Here is a 22884-nt window from a genome sequence, read left to right as displayed (position 1 = left end):
TGGAAAAAGAGCCAATAATAATGAGCAATCAAAATCTTCATAACATAATAAGAACATCTCCCATTCAACCCCTCCATCCCTACAGATGCGGGGAGGCTTTGTCTGTTTTCTCCTCCTCCTGGTCTTGAGGAGGGAGCTCTGTGGCTGTTTGATTGGACAGAAGGGCACAGCATAAGCCTATTGGCTGTGTGTACCCAAGGGTAGGGTTTGTATACTCTACCTTCACCCTGGGAAGCAGTAATCTATTCTGGGAATAAAATCTATCTCCTCTTCCTTCCATGGGATTAGAGTAGGTCCAGGTTAGGGCCATGCTATAGACATTGCCCTAGTCACCTTTTTGAGTCTGAGAAATAATTTTTCCCTCATTGCTAGATTGGTCTGTGTGGTGCAGTTTTTCACCTTCCTTTCAGCAACCCAAGGACTCGATTGCAAAAATCATGTTGACACAGCTTTGCAGTGTCCAGTTCAAGTACTCATTCAATAGGATGTCCAGTTCCTTACTAAACCAGAACTGGAAGAAAATTGGGAAAAGGCAACTCCTAAAGAAGGTGAGGAATGAGTTGGGGCTCCTAATGTCTGGTACAGAGAGGAGACATTAGGAGCTCCAACCTCACCCCCTGCCCATCCTGCACCAGGTGGAAAGGATTACAGAGGAAGAAAGACCTGTAATGGACAATTTATTGCTGGATATTTAAAAAGTGAAGAAAATGTACTTTTTGCTCTCCAGGCGCTTTCCTCACAAGTTTTTTCCCTTTCTTGGGATGAAAATTTAAGTCATTTTTTATATAGTTGATTTGAAGAAATTCCAGTTTTCCTCCATATTTCAGTCCTTGGGCTCTTCACTATAGTTGACTTCTTAAAATAATTCCCTTCATTTCCCAAAATCTACTCTTTTGAAATAATAATTAAAAAAAACATAGTTTTTGTTGATAGTTGATTAGTTGGTTTTGATTATCTTTCCATTTGATTTAAACTGAATCATCTCAGGATCAGTTGATCTAAGGCTATTTCCAGTAACCAGCTCTTCTATGATGTCCTCACTATTTAGGAAAACCAAGACTAAAATTACAATCACCGCTTGCTGGTTCAGTGATGATTTGGTGAAAAAAAACCTGTTATCTATCACATCCACAAATAATGGGTCCTACCTGTCTCAGTAGCATTTATTTTCCCATCTATATCCGAGAGTTAAACTCTCCGATTATCAGACAATTTCCAAAAGTATTTCTCTTTCTAAAAACATTGAAGAGGTCACTATCCATATTCAAGTCTGACTTCCTGGGAGGCTAGAGCAGACCCCTAACACTATCCCAACAGAACCTCTTTTACAATCCCTCCCCAAAGTGATTTTGACCCAAACAAGATTGTTTTGTCCATACAATTACTTCTTATTTCTCTACAGTTTACTGCTTCAGTGATGTATAACAGTATCTCCTACCATTGACCTTTATTCCTACCTCTCCTAAACAGCACTGACTCTTCAATACATGTATTTCAGTCCTGAGTGCTATTCCACCATGTTTCCACAATACCAGTAATATTCGGTTTAACCTCCTGTACTAGTAGTTCCAGTAACTTCAGTTTATTGCTCAGACTCCCTGTATTTGCATATAAGCATTTCAGTTGCTTCCCTCAGACCTCATAAAGTTTTCTAGCTTATGGTGCTCACTGTCCCCTACTATATCTTCATTTAGGTGATTTTCTTGCAGCAGTGTATTGAAGCCAGCTGTGGAGATTTCATAAGTCTATCCCATTCTTCTCCCCTCATCTCATAGTTTAAACTTTAAAAGTCTTTTTATCAATCATGCCAGACTTGATCCCAGAAGGTTACTATACCAGAGAGTGAAATGGAGTCCATCAGTCAAGAAGAGTCTTCTTTCCATAAATGCGTTCTAATGGTCCATGACAGCTACACCTTGGTCCTTCCTATTCTGTGCCTGTGGCATGTAATAATATAATGCCCCATGGGTTGTAATACTTTGGACTTATCTCAGGTGCTGGGTTTAGTGTGTGTGTGCTGGGTAGTCACCTACAATATACAGCAGGTCAGACTAGATCAGTGTTTCTCAAACTGGGGTTGCTGCTTGTGACAGAAAGCTCCTGGTGGGGCAGGCCGTTTTGTTTACCTGCCCTGTCTGCAGTTCCAGCCAATTGCAGCTCCCACTGAACACGGTTCACTGCTCCAGGCCAGTGGGTGCTCCTGGAAGTGGCGCGGGCCGAGGCCAGTGGGAGCTGTGATTGGTCAAACCTGAGGATGGCAGGTAAACAAACCGGCCCGGCCCGCCAGGGCCTTTCCCTACACAAGCGGCGACCCCAGTTTGAGAAACACTGAACTAGATGATCTGGTGGTCCCGCCCAGTCTCAAACACTATGACTATGATAAAGTGAGCATGAAGGAGGTTCACTCACGTTCTAACTAGGCACAAGGGAGCAGCTATCTTTTGGTCTGGCAATCTTGCCAATGATCATTGTATTCCTACAGAGGACTGTCTTCCTGCAACTTTGCCTGCCAGCCAGGTCAAGATATTAATGTCTGCCCTTTCAGGGTAACATAAAATCCAACAAAATAATCCACCATCCTCAGAAGAGGGACTTTGACCCCAATTCTAGGTTTTATCCCTCATCTCAGGGCTTTCCAGTGTCCTTGTCCCTTTTTCTAGATTCATGCCATCTGCCAGTGGCTGTAGAGGATACTGGGACCTCCCCCTACACAGGTTCCAGTCCAGGGACCATATAACTACCAGCCAAGTTCTTCAGAGTCCCATTCATTGCAGTTGTTTCCCTGGATTCTTCCAAGCCTATCTTTCTCGGGCCTTCTTATCTGAAGCTTCTCAAGGTTGACCTTTTTTCAGGGCTAGCATCCCAGAGGCTATTCTCTTTCTGGGTTCCCTCCTCTCCACATCTCAGGTCCCAGAGAGTAACTACAGTCTATCTTTGTCTGCAGCCCTTCCTCTGCTCTTACTAACTAGATTTCTCCTGCCCAGCTGGACTTCATGATTAATTAAGCCTGACTCTCCCTCCAGATGAAGCCAGATAACATAACTGGCCACTCAGCCCACATTAACCTATTCAGAGCCTGTGTGGGATACACACACCATTACAGTGACATATCCAGTTAATCCCGGTAAGTGACCCAAACCCACATGCTGCAGAGGAAGGTGAAAAAAAACCAAGGTCAAGAGGTGAGAATACAATTCAGGAGCCATTGGCTTTCAAGCCCTATGTGCATTTCCCCAGGCAATGAAATTATTTTGGTGTTAGCAGCCAAAGGCAGTAAGGTATAGAGCTCATTGGGGTATGTGTGATGTTCCCTAGAGGTAGTTGGGAACATCTCTACCTCCCCGTAGAGTGAAGGAGTCTTGCCTGACGTTGCTGTGGATCAGCTGCCTGAAACCACCAGCCTCTAGCAGCACAAACACAAACCTTTCAGGCCTCTGCAGCCCTCATTCTCCCTGTGCAGGTAGCAATAGGCACACACCAAGTCAACTCCTCAGAGAATTCCCTGCAGTGTTCAGCCCCTTATTCACTGTTCATTCACTATTCCCAAAGAAACAGCACGTACCAGTGTGTAAGATTAAACTGAGGATCACCACTGTTCTTAACTTAGATATCTCTATAGTGAAAACAAGAATAAGTTTATTATCAAAGATTCAAGTAATAGTGGGTAAGAATATTGGAAACAAATGGTTACATATAAAGCAAAACCATAGTACACTTTCTAGAGATTAATTTAAGCAACAGGTTAACTTACTGTCTAAAGAAGTTTATCACACCTATTGTTTATCTCAACATTGCAAGTAGATCAGAAGAGTTTTCACCCAACACTGGTTGAAACCCCACTTTCATGAATGCAAATCTGTTGTCCATTTACTTCCTAGGTACAGAATCCCAGGGTGTCCCCTGGCCTTTTAGACACACCTTCAACATTCATTGTCTTTACTCATAGACAGGATAACCCCAATGGCGTGGGTTTTTTTTTTTTCTGTGTGTGTCTTTCCTGTTGACTTCATATCTGTTTGTTGACATTTTACATCATATCTAAATAAGCACCCATTGTGTTGGCTAAAAATGCTTAATTTACATCCTGACAGATATATATGTTTCTTACCTCCTGTCAGGAGGAACCAATCTAATGCACATCACCTTTTGGTGACCTGCTTTCAAACATATGCATTTAAGAACACAATTTTCTGATACAGATACATAATTCCTTAGATAACACATGCACATACATTTCACAACAAGATTGATGACCAGTGAGAAACTGACTTTCATTTGAGATTTCACATGATTTTCTCTGGTAAGCCAGAATGTATATACCAGAAAAAAGAGACTCCAGTATCCTCACTGCTCCCCCTTCTCAGTTGGCATTAAGAGATTCTTTGGTCACTGTAAATCTATAGTGGAGCTGGAGATCTCATAGTAGCTTTGATCTAGCTACCACACTATAAATAATGGTGCAGCTGCAGTGCAGGGGCGGTGGGATGGGATAGCTGCCCAAATATAATCCTATCTGAAATCCTAAATACATACTCAAGAAAACAAGCCTGTCACCACCACCCATGCAACCATAGGTACTCTGCTATTCTTAGCTCACTAGCTTGATCACAGCTAGTGCAGATCTGTCTACGCAAGCCAGAAATTATATCTCCAGCTACACTGTTAACATACCTTAAGGGAACATACTTGACAAATACCAAGCATGGCCTCAGCTGCATATGCAGACAATGCTGTAGTATTAAAATATGAATTATAAGTAAAATCTGAGCATTGATATCTCAATCTATTTTGTGCTATCAATCAGGTCTTTAGAGGTGCAAGTACTCAGATTTGCAATTGCAGTTCAACAGCTTGAACAAAAATGTGGATACATAGTTTGCAGATGCAAATTGCACTCTCAGAAAGGAGGTTTCCTTTGTGAATATCTACTCCAAAATATGCACTTCTTCAGTAGGAATGCTAAAAGTCTGAGACTTCAATCAGGGATGCAGCAAGCTAAAACAGCTACACTATCTAGACACCTTGCAACTTAATTAAACCAAAGGCATTTCTTAGGAGGTAACAATTGTTTTGTTTTATGAAGCTGAAAGACAGTGAATCAGAAATCTTTGTTTCCCTTATTTTAAGAGTGGGTGTGGATTTTCTAAGGTTCCATTTCTTTCTTTCTGTGTGGAAGTGTATAATGTTAAACCTGAACACATACTGCATTATTTTCTTAAACACTGCTGTCTTGGAAAAATCATGTTACACATGAGCATTTTTCTCTGTTGTAAATTATTTAGCTTTTGTGTTTCATGAAAATATGATTTTTAAAGTAAAATAAAGCTGTGGAATTTACAGATTGTAATCACTTTTATCTCTCCTTTTTATTATTGTTTTTAGATTATTTTATTCATTTTATTATGGCACCCAAGGGGTTTGTGTATTTAAGCTGGATTCATTTAAGTCCAAGTTAACTGTAGAGATATACAATTAATGAAATCACTATTCTTTTTCCAGCATGTGAACAAAACTCTAGGGATGGAGAAATTGGTTGGGATAAAGTAGATAACATCTTCTGGCACCTGAGCATTCACCCCAAATTCAAGATCTGCCATTACAAGACACACAAAGTGTGGTTAACACCCTTTACAATAATATTTTCATTTTCAAACATTTCCATTTCCCTGGTTCGGACTGGAAGCTACAGTAAAATATACTATGAAAAAGGCTTTTCTCATAGCATTTTTCATCCTGGATGGGAGCAAGCCGTACCAGAATACCTGCAATAAAATCTATTATCAAAAGATTTCCAGTCAATTTTGAAGAACTATAAGGCTTAACAAATACATTTTGGATACTTGTCTTATATTACATAAACTGAATCACCAAATACTTGAGCCCTCGACCTCTGGTCCAAGTGAGCCATGTTTAGAGTAGGACCAAAGAAGTTGGAAAAGAAAGGTTTTTTTGCTGTCTTTGCAGGTTCTTCATTCTTTCTCTACCCAATATGGGGTGAAGTTGCTCAGATAGCCACTGTGGATGGTTTGCAATAATCAGACACTTAACTAAAGCATCATCATATATGGACAAATCCTCGTGTTACAGATTCAGTCATGCACCCATTTTCCAAAGTTCAATGACCTTGCTTCAAGAAGCAGGATGACCTCATGCTGTTCTTCCCTTCCTGTGGATTTCTATTCCACTGTATGTGATAAGGCTGCCATTATTTTGGTTCCACCATGCTTAATTTCTCTCGTGTCTGGAAGGGAACCTGTTTCTCCTTATTTGGGACACACTTTAAATCATAATTACTTTAAATATCCATATTTCATCATATAGCATTAATACATATGTTTGATATTGATAATAATCACCTGTGTGCCATTAGCTTTCAGAAAAGACCTCACTCTATACATATTTATTATTCAGTAACATTGTATATAAACAATTGATTCATTTGTGTCAGGGTTTCTTCCCCACTCTGAACTCTGGGGCACAGATGTGGGGACCTGCATGAAAGACCCACGAAGCTTATAAATAGCAGCTTAGGTTAAAAACTTCCCCATGGCATAAATCATTTCCTTGTCCTTGGACAGTATTACTGCCACCACAAGTGATTTAGACAAAGATTCAGAAAAAAGACCACTTCGAGTCCCTATTCCCCAAAATATACCTCCAAGCTCCTTCACCCCCTTTCCTGGGGAGGCTTGAGAATAATATACTAACAAATAGGTTAACAAAGTGAGCACAGACCAAACCCTTGGGTTTTTAGGACACCAACAATCAATCAGGTTCTTAAAAGAAGAACTTTATTATAAAGAAAAAAGTAAAAGAATCACACCTGGAAAATCAGGATGGAAGGTAACTTTACAGGGTAACAAAAGATTTAAAACACAGAGGACTCCACTCTGGACTCAACTTCAGTTACAAAAAACAGGAATAAAACTACCTCTTAGCATAGGGAAAATTCACAAGCTAAAACAAAAACAACAGGCAATCTAACACATTTCCTTGCCTTTACTTACAATTTCTGTAATTTTAGATGTATCATTCCAAGTATCCTTTTAGGAGCTAGTTTACTTTCTAGCTCTCTCTCTCTCTGTCCCAAGAGGGAACAACAAAAAAGAGAGCAAACAAAACCTTCCCCTCCCCCTATATTTGAAAGTATTTTCTTTCCCCATTGGTCCTTCTGGTTAGGTGACAACTAGGTTAATTAAATTGATTAACCCCTTACAGGTAAGTGATTCTTTGCCTGTGGCCAGGAGGGATTTTGTGTTACTGTATACATAAAGGTTGTTACTCTTCCCTTTATATTTATGAGAACTTGCTTATAACTTGAGGTTCCCCCGCACATTATTTTTTATAGACCAGTAAACCTTGATATTGTATTCTTCAAAAAATAAAACCCAGACCAAGCTTCTCTCTCCTGCTGGATGTAGACTTCATTCTGTCTCCTCCCCTACTTGTTTGTTTAATATCTTTGTTTACCTGGTATGTAAAAATGGAACTTCATTGTCTTTGCGTGAAGATTGAGGTTGTCAGAGAAGCAAACACACATTTCTTTGTCTAGGGTAGACCTGTTTACCATGTCCCCCAACATGCCTGGTTTAACCACACATAGTCATAACTCTAGCATATGTTCATATTTCTTAACACACACTGCATACATAGGTCACATAAGAATATTACATATCAGTGAGTTATTAGTTTTGAAATTAATATTATATATCATCATAATCAAATACTTAAACATTAAACTCCAAAAATATTTCAGCTTATACTGTAGATACCACTTTTAAATCCTATCAAATACCTTCACCACTTCCAGTGATGCTATTATCCTACTATCCTAATTTATCCTTTACAATTGGATGCAAAGGTCCAATAATCTTCCTAGTTTAACTATGTCTTTAGGAAAATGGAATAAAGACTATCTAATCTCCATTAAGTTCCCAATAACTAATATACTAGACTAATAAATATTTTATAGTCCCTGCTTAGCTATAAGATCAATTCCAGACAGCTTTCAGTCCTATGACAACTTTCCTATCCAACTCATTTTTACAAGATTTTAACATGCTGAATCAAATGCTTTACTAAAAAACTAATATAGATGCATTACATTTCCTGCATACACTTCATCCACTAAGTTTTTGTTGTCATTCTCATGGCAAATTCCTGACTAGCTCTACTGATAACTTAGGGCCTGACTAGGTCACCTTACTTATGCTAGTTAGCACTTACACTTGTAGTACCATTGACCTCACTGGGATGACAAACCTGAGTAAGTACTCACCAACCTGAATAAGGTAGCACAATCAGAACTATAGATTTTAATAGAAAATACCATTTAAGCATTCAAAGACTGTCCAAGGTGGTTACTCTTGGAGATTGGCATGTCTTCATTTGATATCATGTTTCAATTTAGGTTAAAGATGGATTTCATTGAGACACATTTCTGTCAGCATGTCAAATATAATAAATGTTCTCTCACCTCCCATCCAAAGAACTGATATGTACTGTACTAAATGTCATTTCACACTGTGGAGATACCTGGATAAACTTCAAAGGGAAAACTTTCTGAACACAGCATTTTCTGTGCAGTTTTAAAAAGTTGCTGCTTTCAAATCATCTTTCACATTCTTGCCTCTGGCATATATCAAAGACAAGTAGCAGTTAATCTCCTTAATTTAGATCCAAACTGTGGCATCAAGACAAAGACCCGTGTTTGGGAAGGGGAGAGAGAGGAAGGAGAGGCGCATGGTGTCCTCAGTACAGATGGTGCATTAACGTTAAAAATGGTGCTGTACTGGTTGGGTGCTGAAGTGGATGGGGCTATAGGACTGCATGGTCTTCACCTGTTGTCCTCATGACTTTTACATGCTAGCACCAATAGTAGCATGAACCTCATAGAGCACTTGCATTCCTTGATGATCAGCACACCCATTATGCCTAGTGCCCACAAAGGGAATGGGATGGAGAATGGAATGATTCCTACCATTACATCTCAGTTCAGAGACTAGATAGAAAATGAGTCTATATCTGTATTGTTGTTCAAACAATTCTAACACTTCTTGAATTATTCTTCAGTGTTGTTCTGTGACTTTGAATATAAATGCATGCATATAAAGTATATTTCTTCCCAAGGCAAGTTAAAAGAAATTTTGAAAACAGGTAATTTTCCTCTTTAAATATGTGTCATGTATTAAAATAGCTTAATACAATAAGGAATTGAATTAATCACTGCATAATATTTAAGGACCAACTTCCAACATATTTTATACTTTGTTTTTTTATTTTTTTTTAAAGTTAAAGTTAAGCAAAGACCTGAAATCTTCTTTCATTTATTTTACCACCCCCCCAAATATTCCAAACTTCCAAAACACACACAGCTTCAGATCTCCCTATTTTCAATGTATGTTGAAGTAACTTAAAAAAAAGTTGTCCATCCATCCCCTCTCCCCACTCCTTGCCCCCCACCCATGTGGACAATAACTGAAATTCTATACTTTGTAAGCAAATGAGAACTATTTCCCAGATGGATGAGAATCAAGTTTTGAACAATGGAGTTACAACAGTATCTTTGGAAGAATAACTTACATTTTTGAATCTCCTCAGATATTTATCCAAAAGCCATATGTTCTTAAAGTAACTGAACATTTATCCCTAAACATTTCATTGTATTCTCTAGGAAACCTATCAATACTTACTGACATTTTTTAGCATAATAGCTATAATAGTTGTGGTATATTGCCTTATAGTTCTGAATGGAATACACAGCTCCATTAATTTTACAGTTTTATCTCTGTTTTCTATTTCCCATAGCTTACTAAAAACACAATAAGTGAAAACATATCACCATGGAAATTGCTTATCGAGAATGTAACAATAAAGATATATCAAGTGTTTTATGGGAGCCAGGTTGCTTTCAATTGACCCTGCAAGGGAACTTGATTAAGATATAAGACATTCATACAAACATGCTATAACATGCACTTCCATATTTGTTAAAGAACTACAGAACTCCATATTGATCTGCCTATTTCCTTCTAGTGTGAACTGTATGATTTCTCCACAGTTCTAAAAGTGTATGTATTGCATGTCAAATGTTATTTAATGGGATAAGTATGCACATGCAATAGCACTGAACAAGTTAACTACAAAAACATTATTTAAAGAACATTTTTGTGTGAAACTTTGTCTTAAACTTATTAAAAAAGGACTCCTATACTCTAGACAACATTTCAAAGGTACATGCTCCTTTAACAAACCTCTAGACTTAGTCTAAATATTTTGTAGGCTTTCTGTGAAGTTACGTGGTTTAGGCCATATTTAAATACTGCAACCTGAAACAGATAAATTAGATTCAGAGAAGATAAATACTGAAAAGAGATTCTGGTATTAGGTCATTCACTCCATCACTTTGCCAGTGCAGGAGCATTCTGTTTTGTACATTTGTGACGGTTTTACCTAGTCTAGTTTTAAATATCACAAGCAATGGGGCTTTTACCACTTCCTGTGGAATAACATTTGACAGACTAATAGACATCATTGTCAGGGGAATGAATTATTTAGGATAGCAAAATGGAATGCATCTAGGGGTAATGGAATATAATAAAGATAGATACACACTATATCCCATTGCTCCATTTAACATCCTAAATAATACCCCTATCTTCTGGGTATTTTTTCACCCTTCAAATATTTGTAGACCTTTGTTACTAACTCAAATTACACTAATTTAACTACGCTAATCTTTCCTTCTAAATAGTCCTTCCACCTTCTGAATTATTTTGTCCCACTTCTCTGAAATCTCCTTAATATTTTTATGTTTAATGTGATGCCCAAAATTTAATGCAATGTTCCAGATATACTCAAGCCAGAATTACACAAAAAAGAATAATCACTCTCTTCACCAGGCTATAGTTCCTCTGAGAACTTAGCCCAAAATTACCTTGGCCATTTTTGTGGCAATGTCACTTTCCACACTCAGGACAAGTTTGTTTGTGAGTATCACCCTTATATTTCTTTTTATATCATTGTTTCCCAGGTTTTTAATTCACTTAGGCCTTTATCCTGTAAATCCATATATGGTATGCCTCAGGCAGTGGAATACTGTTGTACCTCATTGCAAATGTGATCAGAGGTTTGGTGTGAGTACATATTAAGCACTAAGTAAGAGTGAAATCCTGGCCCAATTTAAATCAGTGAGAGTATTACCATTGACTGCTGCAGGGCCAAGATTTTGCCCTACTCCCAATCCTCTGCACTGAGTGATACTAAAAATAGCAGTGTGTATACTGCACCATGGGCTAGCCACCCAAGTACCAGTCTGCCTATACCCTGGATACGTACTTGGGTGACAAACTGAGCCACAACACCCACAATGCTATTTTTAGCATGCTGTCTTGAGCAGAGCTAGCACATCTGTCAATATGGGCTGGGAGTCACACCTCCAGCTGCAGTATGGACATATCCTAAGTCTCAAGTACCCATTTAATTATTCTTAAGAGTAGAAGTTAGAGNTAATATTTAAGGACCAACTTCCAACATATTTTATACTTTGTTTTTTTATTTTTTTTTAAAGTTAAAGTTAAGCAAAGACCTGAAATCTTCTTTCATTTATTTTACCACCCCCCCAAATATTCCAAACTTCCAAAACACACACAGCTTCAGATCTCCCTATTTTCAATGTATGTTGAAGTAACTTAAAAAAAAGTTGTCCATCCATCCCCTCTCCCCACTCCTTGCCCCCCACCCATGTGGACAATAACTGAAATTCTATACTTTGTAAGCAAATGAGAACTATTTCCCAGATGGATGAGAATCAAGTTTTGAACAATGGAGTTACAACAGTATCTTTGGAAGAATAACTTACATTTTTGAATCTCCTCAGATATTTATCCAAAAGCCATATGTTCTTAAAGTAACTGAACATTTATCCCTAAACATTTCATTGTATTCTCTAGGAAACCTATCAATACTTACTGACATTTTTTAGCATAATAGCTATAATAGTTGTGGTATATTGCCTTATAGTTCTGAATGGAATACACAGCTCCATTAATTTTACAGTTTTATCTCTGTTTTCTATTTCCCATAGCTTACTAAAAACACAATAAGTGAAAACATATCACCATGGAAATTGCTTATCGAGAATGTAACAATAAAGATATATCAAGTGTTTTATGGGAGCCAGGTTGCTTTCAATTGACCCTGCAAGGGAACTTGATTAAGATATAAGACATTCATACAAACATGCTATAACATGCACTTCCATATTTGTTAAAGAACTACAGAACTCCATATTGATCTGCCTATTTCCTTCTAGTGTGAACTGTATGATTTCTCCACAGTTCTAAAAGTGTATGTATTGCATGTCAAATGTTATTTAATGGGATAAGTATGCACATGCAATAGCACTGAACAAGTTAACTACAAAAACATTATTTAAAGAACATTTTTGTGTGAAACTTTGTCTTAAACTTATTAAAAAAGGACTCCTATACTCTAGACAACATTTCAAAGGTACATGCTCCTTTAACAAACCTCTAGACTTAGTCTAAATATTTTGTAGGCTTTCTGTGAAGTTACGTGGTTTAGGCCATATTTAAATACTGCAACCTGAAACAGATAAATTAGATTCAGAGAAGATAAATACTGAAAAGAGATTCTGGTATTAGGTCATTCACTCCATCACTTTGCCAGTGCAGGAGCATTCTGTTTTGTACATTTGTGACGGTTTTACCTAGTCTAGTTTTAAATATCACAAGCAATGGGGCTTTTACCACTTCCTGTGGAATAACATTTGACAGACTAATAGACATCATTGTCAGGGGAATGAATTATTTAGGATAGCAAAATGGAATGCATCTAGGGGTAATGGAATATAATAAAGATAGATACACACTATATCCCATTGCTCCATTTAACATCCTAAATAATACCCCTATCTTCTGGGTATTTTTTCACCCTTCAAATATTTGTAGACCTTTGTTACTAACTCAAATTACACTAATTTAACTACGCTAATCTTTCCTTCTAAATAGTCCTTCCACCTTCTGAATTATTTTGTCCCACTTCTCTGAAATCTCCTTAATATTTTTATGTTTAATGTGATGCCCAAAATTTAATGCAATGTTCCAGATATACTCAAGCCAGAATTACACAAAAAAGAATAATCACTCTCTTCACCAGGCTATAGTTCCTCTGAGAACTTAGCCCAAAATTACCTTGGCCATTTTTGTGGCAATGTCACTTTCCACACTCAGGACAAGTTTGTTTGTGAGTATCACCCTTATATTTCTTTTTATATCATTGTTTCCCAGGTTTTTAATTCACTTAGGCCTTTATCCTGTAAATCCATATATGGTATGCCTCAGGCAGTGGAATACTGTTGTACCTCATTGCAAATGTGATCAGAGGTTTGGTGTGAGTACATATTAAGCACTAAGTAAGAGTGAAATCCTGGCCCAATTTAAATCAGTGAGAGTATTACCATTGACTGCTGCAGGGCCAAGATTTTGCCCTACTCCCAATCCTCTGCACTGAGTGATACTAAAAATAGCAGTGTGTATACTGCACCATGGGCTAGCCACCCAAGTACCAGTCTGCCTATACCCTGGATACGTACTTGGGTGACAAACTGAGCCACAACACCCACAATGCTATTTTTAGCATGCTGTCTTGAGCAGAGCTAGCACATCTGTCAATATGGGCTGGGAGTCACACCTCCAGCTGCAGTATGGACATATCCTAAGTCTCAAGTACCCATTTAATTATTCTTAAGAGTAGAAGTTAGAGTTGAGGGAAAAGGTGTGGTTTGGGTAGATAATGAGCATTCTGAGGAGACAGGCTTAATTGTGATTCCCAGCAAGTAAATGAAATAATACCGTCTCCTTTCTTTCTCCTTAATCTGGCTTCTTAGCAGGAGTAAGATGGGCCACACAGCAGCACTCTCGTTAATTCACAATCATTTCTTCCTCTAGTTGAACTATTAATCTTTTTTTTATTTTAACTCTGCACCTGTGCTGTACTTAAGCAAAGGAAAGTACTTGAGCATGATCTTGTGATACTCTGTACCTCAAAGTAGTACCCTGGAACTCCCATATTCACCACAGTGATAATATTATGATATGTTTTGTACAAAATATGCCCTATTGGGGTATCATTTAAAAAGTCTTGATCTGCTGAACATTACTATCCTGTTTCATTGTACAAAGTGTCATTAAATGTGAAGTTAGCAATACTTGATATATGTTTATTACTGAAATATGTGTAGAGTGAGAAACGCCCACAGCTACCCTTTCAGTGGCAACAAAGGAACAAATAACACCTACAAGACAGTTTTATGTCAGGACCAGCTGGACATGCTTTGATGACCCATCAAAAAGTATCTGTTCTCCAAGAGATTCCTTAGACAGGGCATGTACACAAAGGAGACTACCTAACCCCCACATCAGAGCAAGGATTTTTCTAGTACATGGAAAGAAATATAAATGAGGGTCAATGACATCACCCTGGGCCTCTCTTCTTCACCATTTCAACACCTGGAAGATCATTTGGAAGACAAAAACTTTCACTGGGGAGGTTTCAGGCTGAGAAGGAAATGTAGCCTGTGTATTAAGAACTGTGAGCTGGCTGAAATATCTATTATGGTGAGGAAAACTGTTTGATTCAAATCTTGCTTAGTCTTTTAAAGTTAGAATTTAGACTGTGATTCTATTTTTATTTCTTTTTAACTAACTTTGGTCTCTATGCCTGCTACTTATAATCTGTTAAAGTGTAGTTAAAAAAATCTGTTTTATACTTGACTAAAACTAGTTTTTCACTGAAGTGAATTTCAGCTCTGGTTAATAAGGACTGCTGTACATCAGCTACCATTTGCTGAAGTGACAAACTAATTAATGAGCTTGCACTGTTCAAGGGAGTCTTGAGCAGTGTAAAAAAGTATATTTCTGTGGTGTAAGGCTAGGGGCTGGGGTGATTTGCTGATGTCTCTGTCTGTATAATTTGTGAGTGGCTTAGAGAACATTCATATAACTTAGCTAGGTGTGTCCCTGTATGTTGTTGGTAGAGTGATCACAGCACCTGTGGGGTTTTTGCTGCTTGTTACTAGCACAGAATTGTAAGAGACAGAACAGGCTAGAGAATTAAGGGGGTAAAGCAGTCCCAGAGTTCCAGGTTGTACCCTAGGGACATGTCATAGAGCTTAATGTTAAGCATGTGCTTAAATGCATCCTCATTCAGCAAAATACATAACCATATATTAAGACTTACTGAACTCAGTGGATTAAGTAACATGTTTAATAGCTTTGCCGATTTGAGGGCACAAATCTTGATTAATTGTAATTTGAACAATTTCTCCTGAGATTTGTTGAATAGCATTTTGCTGGCTTTCCCCCCCATGTTTCTAGTTTCTCTCAAACCTTTTGTATTACACCCCAAACACATCAGTGGACATATAACATAGTGTATACCAGTGAAAATGAGGTAAGATCAGAGGCTAAAATAGGGAAAGAACAAGTTAAAATTACTAGACAAGTCAGATGTCTTCAAGTCACCAGCGCCTGATGAAATACATCCTAGAATATTAAAGAATCTGGCTGAGGAGATATCTGAGCCATTAGTGATTATATGGAAGATAGGAGAGATTCCAGAGGGCTGGAAAAGGGCAAATATAATGACAATCTATTAAAAGGAAAATAAAGACAACCTGGGGAATCACAGGCCAGTCAGCTTAACTTCAGTACCAAGAAAGATAACAGAGCAAATAATTATGCAATTTGAAAACATCAAGAAGATAAGGTAATATGTCACAATCATCATGGATTTGTCAAGGACAAATCATGTCAAATCAACTTAATACCTTTCTTTTATGGGATAACAAGCCTTGTAGATAGGGGGAAACAGTAGATGGGTATATCTTGACTTTAATCAGACTTTTGATACTGTCTTGCATGTCCCTCTCATAAACAAACTAGGGAAATAACAACCTAGATGAAGCTACTGTAAGATGGGTGCATAACTGTTTGGAAGACTGTTCCCAAACTGTAATCAGTTGTTCACAGTCAAGCTGGAAGGCTATATCAATGGAGTTCCACAGGGATCAGTTCTGGGTCTAGTGCTGTTCAATATCTTAAGTAATAGCATAGAAAACAGAGTTATAACGTTTGTGGACAATACCAAGCTGGGAGAGGTTCCAAGTGCATTGGAGGTTAGGATTAAAATTCAGAATGATCTGGACAAACTGGAGAAGTGGTCTGAAGTAAATATCATGGAATTCAATAAGGACAAATGCAAAATATTCCACTTACAAAGGTGTCAAGTATCAGAGAGGTAGTAGCCGTGTTAGTCTGGATCTGTAAAAGCAGCAAAGAATTCTGTGGCACCTTATAGACTAACAGACGTTTTGGAGCATGAGCTTTCGTGGGTGAATACTCACTTTGTCGGATGCATGACCAAGTGGGTATTCATCCACAAAAGCTCATGCTCCAAAACATCTGTTAGTCTATAAGGTGCCACAGGATTCTTTGCTGCCCTTACGAAGAAACAATCAGTTGCACACATATAAAATGGAAAAGGACTACCTAGGAAGAAGTATTGTGAAAAGGGATCTGGGGGTCATAGCGGCTTTCAAGCTAAATATGAATCAACAGAGCAACACCACTGCAAAAAAACAAAAAAACAAACAAACAAAAAAAAAACCTAACACCATTCTGGGATGTATTAGCAGGACTGTTGTAAGTAACACACGAGAAGTAATTCTTTCACTCAACTCTGTGCTGATTAGGTCTAAGCTGGAGTATTGTGTCCAGTTCTGTGCATCACATTTCAGGAAAGATGAGGACAAATTGAAGAAAGTCCAGAGAAGAGCAACAACAACAACAACAAAAGATTAAAGGTCTACAAAACATGTTCTGTGAGGGAAGATTGAAAAAAACAGGTTTGTTTAGTCTGGAGAAGAGAAGACTGAGAAGGGACGTGATAGCAGTTTTCAGGTATCTAAAAGGGTGTCATCAAGAGGAGGGAGAAAACTTGTTCACCTTAGCCTCTAATGATAGAGCAAGAACCAATGGTCTTAAATTGCAGCAAGGGCAGTTTACGTTGACTATAAGGAAAAACTTCTTAATGCTCAGGGTAGTTAAGCATTGTAATCAATTGCCTAGGGAGGTTGTGAACTCTCAGTCACTGGATGTTTTTAAAAGCAAGTTAGAGAAACACCTGTCAGGGATGGTATAGACAATACTTAGTCCTGCCTTGAGTGTATGACCCTGGACTAGAAGAGCTCTCAAAGTCCCTTCCAGTCCTACAATTCTGTGATTCTATGATCGTTCCTACCAGTTTAGTATCATCTGCAAAATTAATTCATGTAGCATTTACTCCTACTTCTAGGTCATTAGTGAAGAAATTGAACATGACCTGGCTTCACACTCCTGCAATTACCCACTAGTCACTTCTTCACAACTCAGTACTTTGAAATTTATCATTTCCCTGTGTTTACAATCTTTCACCCGTTTTCATGTCACATATAGCATTCATTATCCAAGCCAATTTAAGTTAATTTTTAAGAGAAAGATTTTATATGGTGCTGCATCAAATTCTTTACCAAATGAACTGAAAATGTGTATTACATATTACACCTTCCTTTTGCCATTAACTTTATAATTCTATCAAAAAAGCAATCAAGTTTATCTAGGGGGTCTTTATTAAACTAAAGCTATTTATTGCTCATGGTTCCATTTTCTTCTAGAAGTTTAGGAACTGACCCCGCAACTCGTTTGTACAAATATTCTTTACTTATCCAAGTTGGAATTGGTGGGATTATTAATGAGAGACAGCCTGTCAGGATTAGGTTTAGGCCTAGGATTATGCAAAAAAAAATCTGTTAATTTTTACTAAAGTTCAGCACATTTTTTCTTTTATTTTTCATATTTACTGAATGTTTTGAATGTTAAATAAGAAAAGATGGCTGCTACATATATTGCCTTCTGTTAAAACTCAATAGTTTTGTGTTTCTAGTATTATGGCAGTAACCCAAGTGTTGATTTACTATAACGAAAACATGAGAGGAAGGCTGGCCCAGTGGTTAGGATGGCAACTGAAGACTGGGGTTCAATACTCTGCTCTGCCCCAGACATCCTATTTGACATAGTTAATTCACTTATCCTGTCTGTTTTAGTTCCCCATCTGTAACATGTTGAACCTTCCTAACTCACAATGGTGTTGTGAAGACAAATACATTCAAGATTGTGGTTCACTCCATACTATGTCAATGGGGCCATATAAGTCCCTTACATAGACAGACAGCACACTTCCTGACATTAGACATTATTAAGTAGGTGGTTAGACTCAAATCAACTGAAAATTGCCACATAGGTGATAGTGATGGTGTCAGAATATAGAACAGACGTACAAAATCTAAAAACAATACTTAAACAAGAAAATATGCACATTGGCAAAATGTAATGATCCCCTGAAGGTAGTGACTATAGATAAATGTAGATTATAACCGAAGAGGGTGTGGGTGGGGGTCTTCAGCCTCTTCTCAGCAAAATACTAGGATTTGGACTGCTAAGGGGGGAGGACGAACTGATGTCTTCTTTTGTAAAGCCCCAACCAGAGCCTTCTCGGGATTCAAGTTTGATTTCACTAATCAATAGCATAGCACTCAGGATAGCAAAGTAAAAAACTTTAAAGAGAAATGAGTTTGTTCAGTAAACTCAGAGGATTCATTGTTATGAAGTTAAGCTCTTGTCCTTTCAGAGGGATAGTTTGTAACCTGGTGCCCTACATCTATATTGCCAACCCCAAGTGTGCAAAAATCAAGAGTCAGGCTCATTAAAAATCATGAGATTGGCTTTAAAATAATGAGATTATGTGTTCTGTTTATTTGCTTTCTGCTTTTTGAGTCTCTGAGCCATTTTGAAGCTTTCTTCACAGCCATGAGGGCTAAAAATTTACTTTTTCTTTAAGATGGAAGGCTGAAATCATCATATGTCCACTTGACTCCAGGAGCTGAGGCTGTAAGGAAAACAATAATTATCATGAGACTCATGACACAATTATGAGAGTTGGCAGCACTGCTACAGTTTCAGTTGGATTAAAACCTTCATCAGGTAGCAGTCTACACCTACTGCTGAGAAAAAATACTACCTTCATTCATACTAATACAAATGCCCCTCCCCCCACACTGAAAAATTGGTACATCTAACATTGTAAAATGTCACACTTTTTACCACTGAAATCAATGGATTAAATTCTGCTTTCAGTTACACTGGTGTCATTCCAGAGTAAGTTAATTGATTTCTGTCAAACTACTCTGTATTTAGATCAGTATAGCCTAAGTCAGAAATTAACCCACGCCATTTGTATTAGTATGAATGAAGGCAGTATTTGGCGCATATAACTATTTTGAGCCAGATTCTATTCTCAAAAGCACTGAATTTGCACCAGCTTTATTGAAACTCTGCCACTGTGCCTGTAGTAATTGAAAATATTCCTCTCTTTGGAACAATCTTTTCCTAGTGCTTTAGTGTTCTAAATTATAATCTAGCATGGATTTTCCATTTGGCTGCTTTTTAAGATTTATTACACACAAGGACCCTTTTAAATTAAGCATTTAAACAGTGTTTCTGTCTCAGATGGTTAACACATACAACTCTTCCCACAAATTTTTCAGACTCATGCAAAAAGTCTTCAGATTCCCATTTCTTCCTAAGCATGACTATTGAAAAATTATTTCAATCTACCTTGCTATTAAGGATTGATTTAGACATTCCTTTTCCAAACATTCAGATTCAAAGGTCGATATCTAGCTAACTCCTAAAAATGTCAAGTAAGGTTTCTTGATATGAATAGTTCCATTTAACTAAATAGAAGTACTTACTCAAAAACAAAGGCTGTAGAATAGGCCTTCTGTTAATATCAGTAGTGCCTTATTGTACATACTGGATTAAATTAGTATAATTAGGAACAATAATATAAAATTGTTCAAAGGAAAATGTATCCTTCCACCTTCTTTTGGTTACCAAATCTCCCCCCTGCCAAATTCACCTGAAACAAACAAACATTGAACTCAATGGACAGACTCCTGTTGACTTCAGTGGATTCCATATTCTGAATATATGCCTCGTTACTTATCCCTTACGTAACAAATTTTCATTTAACCTTAGGACAAGTAAATTATAAGTCCCCATTGGCCTGGACAAATCTTCATTTAACCTTAGGACAAGTAAATTAAAGTCCCAGTGGGAGCTGTGATCAGCCGAACCTGCGGACGCGGCCGGTAAACAAACCAGCCTGGCCTGCCAGGGTGCTTACCCTGGTGGGCTGCGTGCCATAGGTTGCTGAACCCTGGTTTAGATAAATAATTGGCTTTGCTGATACAAGAATAAGTGCTCTGTCCTAGCTAATTTATCATTCAGCATGGAAAAGCTGAGTTTTCTTAAAGGCAATTTAACTCATTTTTAAACATTTCCTTCTTTTCAGAAAGATTGTTTGCCTTTTTGAGGGGAACTCAATTTACCTACTGTAAGAAGAGTGCTTATTGCACTAATGATTTCCTACAGTTATAATAATAGAAAGACTCTTAATTTAACCAAATTTAATTAGCCCATGGCATTTCAGGATTTAAGTATTTCTCCAGCATTAACCCAAGACCCATGAATTCTTTAGAGGTAATAAGGTCCAACAATAATTCTGAGATAAAGGCTATGTCCGCACTACTGTCTGTCAGAAAAAATATATGTCACTCAGGGGTGTTAATATTCCACCTCCCTGAGTGACATACGTTAAATCAACGTAAGCGCTAGAGTGCACAGCATTATGTTGGTGGGAGAGCTTCTCCTGCCGATATAGCTTATGGCATAGAGCATCTAGTGTAGACATGGCCAAAGAGTGTTATAGCACTATTGGTCACCAATGGCTGTATGGATGAAGATTAGACTGCAGAGCCATTCAACAAAAGGCCTGTTTATCCTCAAAGTTGTTCAACGGATTGTTTTTCAAATGATTGAGACAGTGCTAAGGAAAAAATTACAATCACTTTAATTTACTTGTCCTAAGATTAAATGAAGATTTGTTACGTAATGGATAAGTAACGAAGATTTGGCACTTACACAATAGCCAATTTCTCTTTATTTTGGGGAATTTCATTTATTAAAATGATAACCTAATTCGTATTTTTTGGGATGGAATGTCGGTAAGTTGTCATCATTAAAGTTGCACCAAGTCCCTGTTCATGCAGCTTTATAGACCTCTACAGTCATGCTGAAGGGGCCTAAAATAACAATTTCAGATGCTGGCTTCCTCTTTGGCTTAAAAGTGATACTGTCAAATAATTGAAATCCAGCCTTTGATCTGCTTTAAAATAGTTGTTGATGGGTAATTTGTGCTCCAGATTATATATATATTTCTTTTTTTAAATCACAACTTCTTTCTTGTTTTTTTTTTCACTTCCCGCCCTAATGATTAAATTCTGCCCATTTACTCCACTATCCACCCAAAATTCAGCAGAAATCTTCTTCTGCTGAGCCAAATTGTGCAACATTTACTTACATACATTTTACATGAACAATCCTATGGAAATCAATGTAAGAAATGCTCACAAGGGTAAAGGGTAGCATATCAGGCATACATACAGTAACAGTGTCTGAAATAACTGATAAGAGTTCTTTTTAGACTTAACTTCTGGTTGTATTGAAGTCAATGGCAAAACAGCATTTACAGCAAAGAGTTTTAAGCCTGACTTAAAAAACACAAAACATTTTTTCTTCAACTTTAACAATAATAAAGATAATATATAATATTATATAGCTCTTTTTCGTCAGTAGACCTCAAAACATTTCTCTTGACATTATGGTATCATCATTTCACTAGTTTTCTAGCTGTTAGAGAATTTTCTAGGTTAGACGGGTTTATTTCCAACTTTAAAAAAAACCAGAAAGATTCTCCTCCACCACCACTTCTTGTGTGGAAATGGTGGTGGGTCAGGGAGTGGGGAGATGGTGTCATACACTTGCAAAAAGGGCATATTCCTTGCATCTGCCCTGTTAGATCACTTTTAACTTTACCAACTTCATCAAGACAATATCAAAGCATACAATTTAGGAGTTTTTTGGGCTCACTCCCATACACTCTGAGCATACCTATATGTTTTACCAATCAGTGGATAATCCACGCTCTACAAATGTATAAAAAGATATTGTGACCTATGGTTTAATCTTGCTATACTGTGATGCTGGGAATTAATTTGGCTTCTCTATCACTTACGCTGGTAGTGCATTACTAATTGCTAAATTATAGTGCTAGTGTACATATATCCATAGATACCAGATTACATCATTCTGTTTGACATTTTCATAATCAATTCCTAATGATTTAATAATAATTGCCTAATTATTTCTGTGTTATGCCTTACAATTAACAGTTCAGCAATGACTTCAGTGAATTCTAAACATATTAAAGAAGGATAGTCATACCTAGAGAGGTGTCAACCAATTCAAATCTCTACAGTGTAGGTTAAAGCATCAAAACATTATACAGTAACTCCTCGTTTAAAGTCCTCCCGCTTAACATTGTTTCATTGTTACTTGCTGATCAATTAGGAAAGATACTCATTTAAAGTTGTGGATGAGCTGAGACTTTAGTCCCCCCCTCCCCCCCTGGTGCTTGCAGAATAGGGGAAGCTGCCCTGGAACCTTCTCCCCCACCCCCACATTAGTTCTTATGGGGAAATTGGATTCACTTAACATTGTTTCACTTAAAGTCGCTTTTTTCAGGAACATAACTACAACATTAAATGAGGAGTTACTGTACTTCTGACTATACAATACCACAATGCATTATATAGATGAATCTAAGCATATAATTGGATTAGACGCTCAATTCAGTGATTGTGGT

Source organism: Chelonoidis abingdonii, chromosome 2 (assembly GCF_003597395.2).
Source record: "Chelonoidis abingdonii isolate Lonesome George chromosome 2, CheloAbing_2.0, whole genome shotgun sequence".
Classification (NCBI taxonomy): domain Eukaryota; kingdom Metazoa; phylum Chordata; order Testudines; family Testudinidae; genus Chelonoidis; species Chelonoidis abingdonii.
This window is presented reverse-complemented; position numbering follows the sequence as displayed.